Raw genomic sequence first — 11,780 nt, forward strand, 5'->3', positions numbered from 1 at the left:
GGTATGCAAACTTTGCGCTATCTGGTTTTATCTTGCCTTTGAACGATTCTAACTTAAGCTTCGGATCCTTTACACCGGGTTCTCCCCGGAGCTTCCTCATCCCCTCCGTTTCAGGTTCCCCACTACTCAGCTCAGAGGCAAGGTCATTGACAGCTAAGACCGGCCGGATTGCGCATCATCAATTGGCGCCGTCTGTGGGAAACGCTTCAAAAAGCCTCCCTCCAAACTCTCATAACCCCCTTTTCTTCTTCAAAAAACCCAACACTCATGGCCTCTTCCAGCAATGCCGGACGTGGCATGGAGACAAACACCACCGGGGAACAACTTCAAGTTCCCGTGGTGTGCGTTGGACAGTTCACCATCCCCCTTTCGATGGATGGAATCCCCAGCTTGAATGCGCCACAAGCAGTGGCGCCCGTAAACCTTCCTGCCACAAGCATCCCCTTTCCATCCCCTCCTATTGAGACAACCTTTACTGAACCGACTGCCGTCCCCCTAGCAGCCAGCCAAAACCGGTTGGACGACCTGATGCAGTGCATGCGGGCAATGCAAGCCCAAATGCAACAGTTCCAGCAGCACCAGCTTCACCAGCACCAAGTACTGCACAACATCTCCCAGTATCACTATCAACAGCAGTTCCCCCAACTGCCGCTGAATCAGCCCCTACTGCCACCTCGGCACCCTGCTCCGAGACCGGTTAAGGCCTCCTCGCAGGATGGATGCCCCCACCAAGGAAAGGCCTCCCAGCCCTAGAACCCCCCTAATAGCCAGGCCTCGTCTCCAGGCCGAAGAGAGAGAAAAATCATCCCCGCCTCGCAGCTCGCAGGCGGGTCGGGAACCTCACCCGCAAGATCGGCACCTCGGCGCTCCAAGCCTGAGTTCCCACTCACGGAAAACCGATTTGGCGCCCTGGCAGCAGCAGACTACCAACATTCCGGGCCCATCGAGCTCGGCAACAAGGAGGCCAGCAGCGTCAGTACAAGCCTCACTCAACAACGAAGGCGCCGGCGAAGTCGCCGAACCGCCACCCGTGTCCTGTCAGAGCTCAGAGGCAAAGAAGAGACGAGCTCGGACGAGGTAGGAGCTGCCCCGATTCTCTCAGTTCCTTCCCCCCTCGCATCAGAACTCCTGGCGGTCCCCTTGCCCAGAGATTTCAAGCTCCCACCTCTGGACAAGTATGACGGGTCCTTCGACCCCAACGACCACGTTGACGCTTTCTAGTCCCAAATGCACCTCGCCAGGGCCAGCGAATCGTGCATGTGCGTGGCCTTCACCACCACCTGGCCCCCGGGTCGATAAAGTGCTGGGCTCAGTTCGTGCAGGTCTTCACCGCACACTTTGTCACCAGCAAACGGTGCCCCAGAACAGAGGAAAGCATCTTCAGAGTAGTCCAAAGGGAAGGAGAATCCATCTGGGGCTACATCAAGCGATTCAAGAAAGCATGCTTGCAGATACCGCGGTTGGACCCCACGGTGCAGCTCGCAGCGGCCAAAAGAGGGGTAACACACAAAGAATTCAAATGGCACATGGTAGCTAACCAGCCCGCAACCGTGGCCGAATTCCTCAAGCTCGCGGACAAGTTCATGAGGACAGAGGAAGAAATCAACCAACGAACCGAAGGCGAGAACGAGAAAAGAAAGAGGGAAGGCGAGCCCTCCAACCCAGTCGACCGGAAAAACCCGGCCCGGGAGCCGAAGCCGAACCAGTCGTTCTGAGCTCCCCTAGCAGTTCGGACGGATTACACGCCATTAAACACAAGGCGGACCGAGATCTTAATGACGATCAAGGACGCCCCATACGTGAAGTGGCCACCTCGCCTAAAGGGAAATCCGAACGAGAGAAATAAGAATTTGTATTGTAGTTTCCATAGAGACCATGGTCATAGTACCGAGTAGTGTAAGATGCCCCCGAATCTAGCAGCAGACCTACCAAACCGTTGCAGCGACAGCCTCCGGAAGAGAGGCCAGTTCGGGGAACCATCCATGTAATTGTGGGAGGTTCGGTGGTAGCAGGGTGTACCTCAGCAGCAGCCTGGACTTCAGTTCGCGAAGCAGCCCTCGAGGAACGGAACTCCCCAAAAAGACCAAAGACCGAAGAACCAATCTTCTTCACGGAGGACGACGCACGAGGGGTTCACTACCCTCACGATGATGCGCTTGTCATTAAACTAAGGATCAGCGACTTCGAGGTCAGACACGTACTCGTAGATTCGGGCAGCTCTGCGGACATCCTCTTTAAATCAGCATTTGACCAGCTACAGCTACAGAGGAGCGAGCTGAAGCCCGCGAACACTCCCCTGGTGGGTTTCAGCGAAGAGGAAGTTAGGCCCCTCGGAAAAATAACAGTACCTGTGGAAGTCGGCACATGGCCTTGTGCGGTCAGACTCAACCATGATTTCCTGGTGGTTGCGACCCCCTCCCCATACAATGCCATAATAGGATGGCCAATCACGCATATCCTACGGGCGGTGGTCTCCACCTACTATTTGGCCATGAAGTTCCCTACGGACTTCGGTGTGGGGGTAGCGCGGGGCGACCAGCTCGAGTCCCGCAAGTGTTATGTTGCCGCCCTGAAGGGAAAAACCAAGGCGGCCGATGACCTCGAACTGGAGCGGCCTGCGAAGCAAGGCGAGGAACGAGCTTCGCCCACAGAGGAAACAGTCGCAGTCCCGACTTCGGCTACGGACCCAGCTCGTACACTTCAGATCGGTGCTTCCGTTGAGGAACCCCTACGAACCGAACTGGTGAGTTTTTTACTTCAAAATTTAGATATTTTTGCCTGGTCCGCGGCCAACATGTCCGGCATTAGCCCCGGCCTGATAACTCACAAACTTAATACCGACCTTGTAGTTAGACCCGTTAGATAGAAGAAATGCAACTTAGCCCCAGAACGCTGGAGGGCGGTTGACAAGAAGGACGAGAAGCTCCTCGCAACAGACTTAATAAGGGAAGTCCATTACCAGAGCTGGGTGGCCAACCCAGTGCTGGTAAAAAAGGCGAACGGCAAGTGGAGCATGTGCGGCGACTACACCGACCTGAACCGAGCTTGCCCGAAAGATTGCTTCCCTCTCCCCAGAATTGACCGCCTAGTGGACGCGACCTCAGGACATGAGTTGCTAAGCTTCCTGTACACCTACTCGGGCTACAACCAAATCCGGATGGACCAGTCCGATGAGGAAAAAACTAGCTTTATAACCGAGTTCGGCCTGTACTGCTACAAGGTCATGCCCTTCGGATTAAAAAATGCCCGGGTGACCTTCCAAAGACTTGTAAATAGGCTGTTTCAGCCCCTGATTGGCACAAAGATAGAGTGTTATGTAGACGACATGGTCGCCAAGACACAATTTTCACAAGAATTAATACAAGACTTAGATTATGTCTTCCAAATCCTGCGTCACTTTAGCATGAAATTGAACCCCAACAAATGTGTCTTCGGCGTCACCTCAGGCAAATTCTTAGGCTACATTGTCAATCAGCGCGGTATTGAGGCCAACCTGGACAAGATAAAAGCCATCCTAGATATGAGACCACCTCGGAAAGTAAAAGAAGTTCAGAGGCTAAACGGCCGCATAGCCGCTCTAAGCCGCTTCATGTCCAAATCAGCAGACCGCTGCCTACCTTTCTTCAAAGCAATCAAAGGCAAAGGGTTCGAGTGGACCCAAGACTGCCAGCTCACGTTTGATGATCTAAAAGGTTACCTCGCTAGTGTGCCAACCTTAGCCCGGCCCGAGGAGGGCGAGGTTTTAGAACTATACCTCTCGGCAAGCGACGAGGTGGTCAGTTCGGTACTAATAAAAGAAACAGACCGGGTCCAGCGACCCATCTATTATGTTAGTAAAATTTTACAGGGAGCAGAGACAAGGTACCCACAGATAGAAAAGCTAGCATACGCATTGGTGATAGCAGCTCGGAAACTTCGCCCGTACTTCTAGGCTCACACCGTCATCGTCCTAATTGACAAACCTCTGAGACAAGTTTTACTCAAACCCAAGGTTTCCGGTCGACTGACGAAATGGGCCATCGAACTCAGCGAGTACGACCTCCAGTACAAGCCAAGAACTGCTATTAAGGCCCAAGCCTTGGCAGATTTTATCGCCGAATGCACGTTTAGCCTCGAGGCCCCTAAGCCGGTCGAGCCCGAGATCCCTAGTTCGGGCGAGCTCGGAGCTCCCAAGCCAATAGTGTCTGAACCCCATGAAGTAGCAGCCAGTGTAGCATCTCTCCTGGTTAGACCAAACGCGAACTGGGATGAGGAGCCCTGGATCCTTCACGTAGATGGCTCCTCGAACCAGTAGGGCAGCGGGCTGGAATAGTGCTACGCGGCCCGAGCGGAACAAAGGTGGAATACGCACTACGCTTTGAGTTCGCAGCATCCAACAACGAGGCGGAGTACGAGGCACTGATAACCGGGCTGAACCTAGCGCACAAGGTCGGAGCAAAGCACGTAGTTATCTGCAGTGATTCCCAGCTCGTGGTCAACCAAATTACAAGCGAGTACGAAGCACGCGAGCTCCCTATGATTGCATACTTGGCAAAAGTAAAGGAGGCTCTGCTCAACTTCCAGTCACACTTCATCAAGCAAATCTCGAGGTTAGAGAACACTGAGGCCGATGCCCTGTCCTGACTAGCCAGCACGAGTCACAACGCCATGAGAACTGTGTACATAGAGGACTTACCTTGGCCTAGCATTCTCGGTGGGGCAGTTACAGCCCGAAACATACAGAACTTCTTTTGGAAGAACATAGTATGTCGCTTCGGGCTACCTCGGGTATTGATCTCCGACAACGACAAACAGTCCAAGGATATCAAGTTCCAAGAATGGTGCCAAAGTATGGGAATTAGTCAAAACTTCACGTCGGTTGCACACCCGTAGGCAAACGGCCAAATAGAAGTAATGAACCGAGCCATCCTCCGCGAACTGAAAGCACGACTAGACCGAGCTAAAGGGTTGTGGGCGGACGAGCTACCAAGTGTTCTATGGGCTCACCGAACCACGGAAAAAAACGCCACAGGAGAGACCCCCTTTAACCTCACCTACGGCACCGAAGCGGTAATCCCGGCGGAAATTGAAGTACCTACGCTGCGACTAGAAGCATACAATGAGCAGACAAATGAAGACGAGTTACGCACCAACCTCGACCTACTGGATGAGGTGAGAGACCTCGCGCACATCCGAACTGCGGCCTACCAGCAAAAGGTAGCTCAGTACTTTAACGCCAGAGTAAAGAAGAGGAACTTCCGCGTCGGCAACCTGGTTCACCGTAAGATCATGGTACCCGAACCCGGCGTAGGAAAACTCAGACCAAATTGGGAAGGACCCTACAGAGTAAAGAAATCACCACCAAAGCCTACGGACTAGGATGCCGAGCTAACGAAGGAACCTTGGCACAGGCAAGCAAAGAAAAGTCAGCCAAAGGCGAAACGGAGACAACGAACTAATAGGGACATCAACATCTTAGAGCACCAAAACAGGTCGCGCGAGTGCGGTAACCCGGGCAGAAAACAGACCGGACGTATAGTCAGTTCGGCAAATACGTTCAGTTCGGCAAATATGCTCAGTTCAGGAGAAAGAATAACCAGCACTTAAACAAAAGTCATTCCATTTCAAAAGTAAGGTAGTACGTGAAAAAAAAAAATTACAAGCCCGGAGCTATTTCTTCATCATCAGAAGGCACTTCAACAAAACCTGAAGGGCCCGCCTCGCCCTCGGAGTCTAGCTCGGCGTCAGCAGCATTAGCCATCTCCTGAGTTATGCGCGAAGTGGATATGGCGCTAACATCGAGCTCGGGGTACGTATTCCGGATCATCCACCGGCTTAGTTTAAAACCCCTCCTATATGAATCCACCATCAGATCATCAAAGCCCGGCGAAGCAATGTACTCATCGACGGCCTTCTTCTTGGCATCTTCGATACCTTGAGAGAAGATCTGCGTCCTCTCCCTGATGTCCTCCTGAAGATACTCGACCTGATGCTGCAGATCCAGCCTCAAGTCTGCCATGTGCTTCACCACCACTCCCATGGCCTCGGCATCTCTCTGAGACCTCGCCTGCCTGATCCGTGAAAAACAAGCAGTCTCTTCCGCAGCACGAGCAGCCTCCTCGGCTGCACGACGAGCCTCTTCGGCAGCTCGCGCCTGCCTCAAGCTCCTCTCCACCTGAGCCGCCAAGGCGTGAATAGAAGAATTCACCTACCAAAAGAGATCGAATGATTAAAAGAACCAACAAAACAAAAGCCAAAGAGCTCTAAAAAAGGAAGAACACTTACCACCATGGCATGGGTAACGGCACGACAGGCCACTTGATGCAGAGGGAGATCAGTCCACGTCGCGACCTCCTCAGGGAAGATAGTCTCTTTACTCTTTTGAAGAACATGGGTTGGCGTCAACACACTCCTGAAATCCCCCGGGGCCCTCGAGCCCTAGGGCCTAGCTCGCGTATGAGCAGACCCGGAGTAAGCAGGAGCACCGGAGTATGTAGGAGCCCCTGTGTATGTAGTCTCAGCATAAGGGTCCCCTGCCGGCTCCTGCATCGGAGGGACCATCTCGGGCTCCTTGGGCGGATCTTCTGGCTGATAGCCCGGCACCTCGGGCTCCGCATCTTGGGGCATCTCAGCGCAAGTTCGCTTGGCAACCCGCTTTCTCCTCTTCATACCTTGAAACAAATGCCCACCCCGGGTCCCTCGTGAATCCATCACACCTGCGAAAAGAAGTTCGCCATCAGTAAAAAGCAAGAAAGACAACAAGATAAGAGTCTAAGTGAAGAACCTACCCGAACTCAGGCCGACCGCAATGAGCTTGGCCTCTGTCAGATACTGTTGACACTTCAGCCCAAGCCACGCTCATTGCTGGAGGCCCTTCATCGTCTCTTTGTCAAGCGTGACCCCGGAGTCAGGAGCGGCCATCCCCCGCCCGGTCTGAAAAGGCCACCCCAGCACACTTCGCACCCCGAAATAGTCCCGCTTCCATGCTGGGACCTTGTTGGGGAGCTCGTGTAAAAGCTTAAAGCCCGGGCGAGGAGACAGGTAGTAAGCCCGCCTACGCCCGGGGAGGGGTCCCGCTTGCTTCTTAAGCATCAAGATTGAAGAAAAAATCTCCAAGTCCAACGGAAAGCTCTCGTCGCAGAATAAGGAGATTGTCCCCACTAAGTTTCGAATGGAATTCGGGTGAAGCTGGCCGACTGTCACGCCGAAGTGGTTCAAGACTTCGACAAAGAGGGAATGGAAAGGCAATCGCAGCCCCGCGGCGAGCTGCTCCCGAAATATCACGATCTCATCAGGACCGTGTTCCCAAGGAAAACTACCCGAAGGTATGAAATAAGCATACTCCCCGAGCAAGTTATAGTAAGTAATGAGGGATTGGAGCCCCTTGGGCGTCATGGTCGAAGGGCCGAACTTGTCTAACATCCGACCCCGATGAGAGGTGGACGCAAAACTACCCGAAGCGCCACGGCCTACGAGCTCGAACTCTTCCTCGATCTCTACCTCTGGCTCGCTAGGGCTATCGGGGGATGCAACTCGGTTCGTAGAACCTGCATCAAACCCGCTGAAAGGACTATCTGAGCCATCCGAGCTAGACATCGGGAGTGATGAGATCCAGGAAAGTACTCACCCAGACAAAAGCTGTACACCAGACGCGAGCTCGAGAGAAATACAGAAGTGACAAAAGCGGAAGACCTTGAGCGCGAACTGAAAAAACCTGGACGCGAATTGGATGCGAGCTGAAACTCAGACGCGAGCTAGAGAGAATACAGAAGTGACAACAACTGGGGTCCCCCCCCCCCCCCCCGCTATTTATACTCAAAGTGACCAAAAGGCAACGACTTAGATCAAAGCCAATCCGACGGCCTACAGCCGCACTGACCGCACGTCCCTCGAGACCGAGACGTGATTGGCGCACGTCTTTCTGAAACTGACAGCGCCGGCGCACATCTTTTCAAAACTGATAGAACGCCAGTGCACGTCTCCTCAGAAAAAACGGCAGCGGCACGCCTTTTTCAAATTTGAAAAGACCGCCCGCTATTGCGCCCCCCAAGTGGCGCGCTTTTTTGAAATTTTGAAATAACGCGCGTGCCGCCACATCTATCAGCGTTTAGACGGGCCGGCGCGCTTCCCGCCTAAATGGACGCTCGAAGAAGCCCAAGAAACCCTGACAACGCACCTCGCGTCAACAGAACCAGGATTCAAAGTGCAGGACAAATCTACTTGACACCTTGCGAACTCCCCGCGCTAGGGCAAGACCCTTAGCATGAGGAGTGGGGGGCAATTGATGAAGGAAGATTTGGCCTGACCTCGCAAATCACGCCACGTGGCAAAAAACAAGTAGCTCGGCACTTAAAACAGCGTATCGAGGGTACAAACACCAAAGGGAAGAGACCAGCGGTCCGAACTCCCTACAAGGTGCCCGAATTCCCTACTTAGAGTTCGAACTCCCTACAAGGTGCCTGAACTCCCTACTTAGAGCTCAAACTCCCTACGAGGAGCCCGAACTCCCTGCAAGGTGCCCGAACTCCCTACTTAGAGCTCGAACTCCCTACGAGGAGCCTGAATTCCCTACTTAGAGCTCGAACTCCCTACGAGGAGCCCGAACTCTCCCTTTGGCCCCGAGTCACACAAAGCAGAGACCCGAACTGGCCCGTCTTATGACAGTTCGGGACCCCCCCTTATCCAAACTCAAAACTTTGCCTCACGCACCGCTCCAGGCACTTCGCTTCTAGAGCATTGAACTGGACGAACCACACCGTACCTGACACCGAAGGAGTCCGTATCCAGGGGCGGTGCACCTGACTGACTTGGGATCTGACGCTTGACGGCCGCACTTCAAACGGCCACCTGCCACCGTCACCTGTCACCGCTACCTCCAGTTACAGAGACGACTCCGACAAAAAGAGCAGTGACGGTTCTGCCCCAGCAGAGGCGATGATGCCCGAACTGGTAGAAGCACGGAAATACTCATTCCCAACCTGACAGGAGTCTAGGAGTGAGTGCACGAGGTTGTTATAAAAGGCTCTCCACTCCCCCAAAGAGGAGGTATGCAAACTTTGCGCTATCTGGTTTTATCTTGCCTTTGAAGGATTCTAACTTAAGCTTCGGAGCCTTTACACCGGGTTCTCCCCGGAGCTTCCTCATCCCCTCCGTTTTAGGTTCCCCACTACTCAGCTCAGAGGTAAGGTTGTTGACAGCTAAGACCGGCCGGATTGCGCATCATCATGTCTCATACTTTGTAAAGACCAAACTCTATCTTTTAACTATTGGAACTAGTTGTTTTAGAAATGAAAATGCACTTGTACACGTCATAGATTTTTTATGCCCTACCATATGAGATTCATATAAGCTATATGATTCAAATAATAAAATATTAATTTATTCTTTTATTTTTCAATTTCAATATTCATATTTTCACAATATGATTCAAGTAAAATATCTACACCATCTTTCATATTCATAAGATCTAATATTGCAACTAAACAATAAAGAGGAGAAATGTTCTCCCAGTATTTTTTAAATTTATTTTTTTCGTTATTTCAACAATACTTTTAATTTGTGAAATTTTTCTATATTTTGCAAAACATTCACTAATCACGAATAATTGGTTAACTAAAAGACAACTGGTTGCTAATAAACACCTGGGAATTCCTTAATTGCATCATAAAAATTGTGTAAAAAATCTCTTATACAAATTTCCATTTCCCAATCTTCCTAAAAAATAATATATTGTGGCATTTTTGCATTATCAAAATCAGTAGAAATTGTTTGTAGGAAACCTAACTTTTTAACATAAAATAGGTAAAATTCCATCTATGTTGAACATCTAACATAAAATGTTTAGATTTTAAACCATAATTATGACATAAATATTTAAATTCTTGTTTTATTTCTCCAAAACTTTTAACATATATAATACAATTTTTTGGGCCTAGTGCCACTTTGGTCCCCGAACTTTAAAATGTAACAATTCAGTACCTAAACTTTTAAAACGTGACAATCCAGTACTTGTCATTAACTAGCTGTTAACCAACCGTTAAGAGACATTTGAAAAAGACATAAATGCCTTTCGAATGTCATCTTATTTTCTTTATCAACCACCCAAACATGGCGAAAAATTAATAGTCTCAAATCCTTGCCTTTTCTATTCAAGAAAGTTGGGGTCACATTTGAGTGGGCATTCTGGTGACCCCAACTTTCTTAAACAGAAGAGGCAAGGATTTGAAACTATTAATTTTTTGTCAATGTTTGGATGGTTGATAAAGAAAATTAGATGATACTTGAAGGACATTTATGTATTTTTCAAATGTCACTTAACAACTGGTTAACAGCTAGTTAACGACAGGTATTGGATTGTCACGTTTTAAAAGTTTGGGTACTATCAGATTTTAATGTTTGGGGACCAAAGTGGCACTAGGCCCAAAGTATAGGGTATTAATCGGCAATTTTCCCAAAAAAGTTTATTGCCAATTAATTCCATAAGCATGTAAAGTATTTAAAATATTTGCAGCAATAGCTGGGCTAGTATGTGGCCGTTCAAGCTTAGTAAAACTTAAAATTATTTTTTGTAAAAGCCAATTTTTACCAATAAAATGAACGGTAACACAAATATAACTTATATTAAATTTAGAGGTCCAAATATTAGAAATAATTGCAACTCTGGAATTAAGATTTGATAAAATATAAATTAAATTTTCTTTATATGAATAAAAAATTTTCAGAGCATATGCTCTAAGAACATTTCTAGAAGTTTTTTTTTTTTAATTGAGGATTTACAAAATTACGTAAAAATTTTTTAAGTTTATTATCCTCAACTAATAAAAACGTTTGTTCAGCATGTACAATATATTTTGCCAACTCTTGACTCACTTTTTCTTGCAAATATTTAAAAGTACCAAAACCCTTTCAATTTGTGTTTGAGAATTTTCTTTTCCATCTTCTTCTTATTTCTCATGGGTGAGCAAATGTCTGCCCAAGTGGCTAGTACCACCATTGATATAACTAAAGTCGCTCATACATTTTTGGCAAACAACTTTTTTTCCCTTCCCCTCAACCTCCTCTATTTTAAATAATTTTCAAATCGGGCTAGTCAATTTAGTTCCCTTCTTTTTCATAACCCCAGCAACAGTACCAGTACTTGGAATGGGAACTTTATCAATTTTAGTAGCATCCATATCAATGCTAACGTTATCATGTTACGACTAAATATCGTCAGCATTGAACATGCTGGGGAATTGGTTTTGGGAGGAGCCAACCTTTTTTTTTTAAATTCAAAAAATATAAAATTAATTTAATTACACTCACTCGAATTACTGATTCAGAATCTTAACTTGATTTCAATGGCTGAAGCCTCAAAGCCTCTCAAATTGCTAACTTGAGATACATGAGCAAGCCTTCTTGTTGAATTTTGAAAAAAAGTTAAGACTTGAGAATTGGAGAGTAGAGAGAGTAATGAGAGTATTAAAGTGTATGTGAGTCCAAGAGAGAGAGTATGAAAATAGAATTGTCAAATTGGTGTGATGAGAAATGTGGAGAATTGGGCTATTTATAAGAATTAAAAATAATTCAATTACCAAAATACCCTAAAAACTAGCAATTTTTTAATTGTTAGGAAGGGTATTTTGGTCATTATAAAGTCATCTATCACTTTATCCCCCCTAAACTAGCTATCCATCGTAAAGTCATTTATCACTTTATTTTGGTCATCGTACTCATTGTATTTTAGTCGTATAATCCTTCATTTATCACCTTCATCCCTTACGTGCACTTGACGTAGACACTAAAATCCATGTCCCCCCTTT

Source organism: Nelumbo nucifera, chromosome 1, assembly GCF_055504915.1.
Source record: "Nelumbo nucifera cultivar China Antique chromosome 1, China Antique-T2T, whole genome shotgun sequence".
Lineage (NCBI taxonomy): Eukaryota > Viridiplantae > Streptophyta > Magnoliopsida > Proteales > Nelumbonaceae > Nelumbo > Nelumbo nucifera.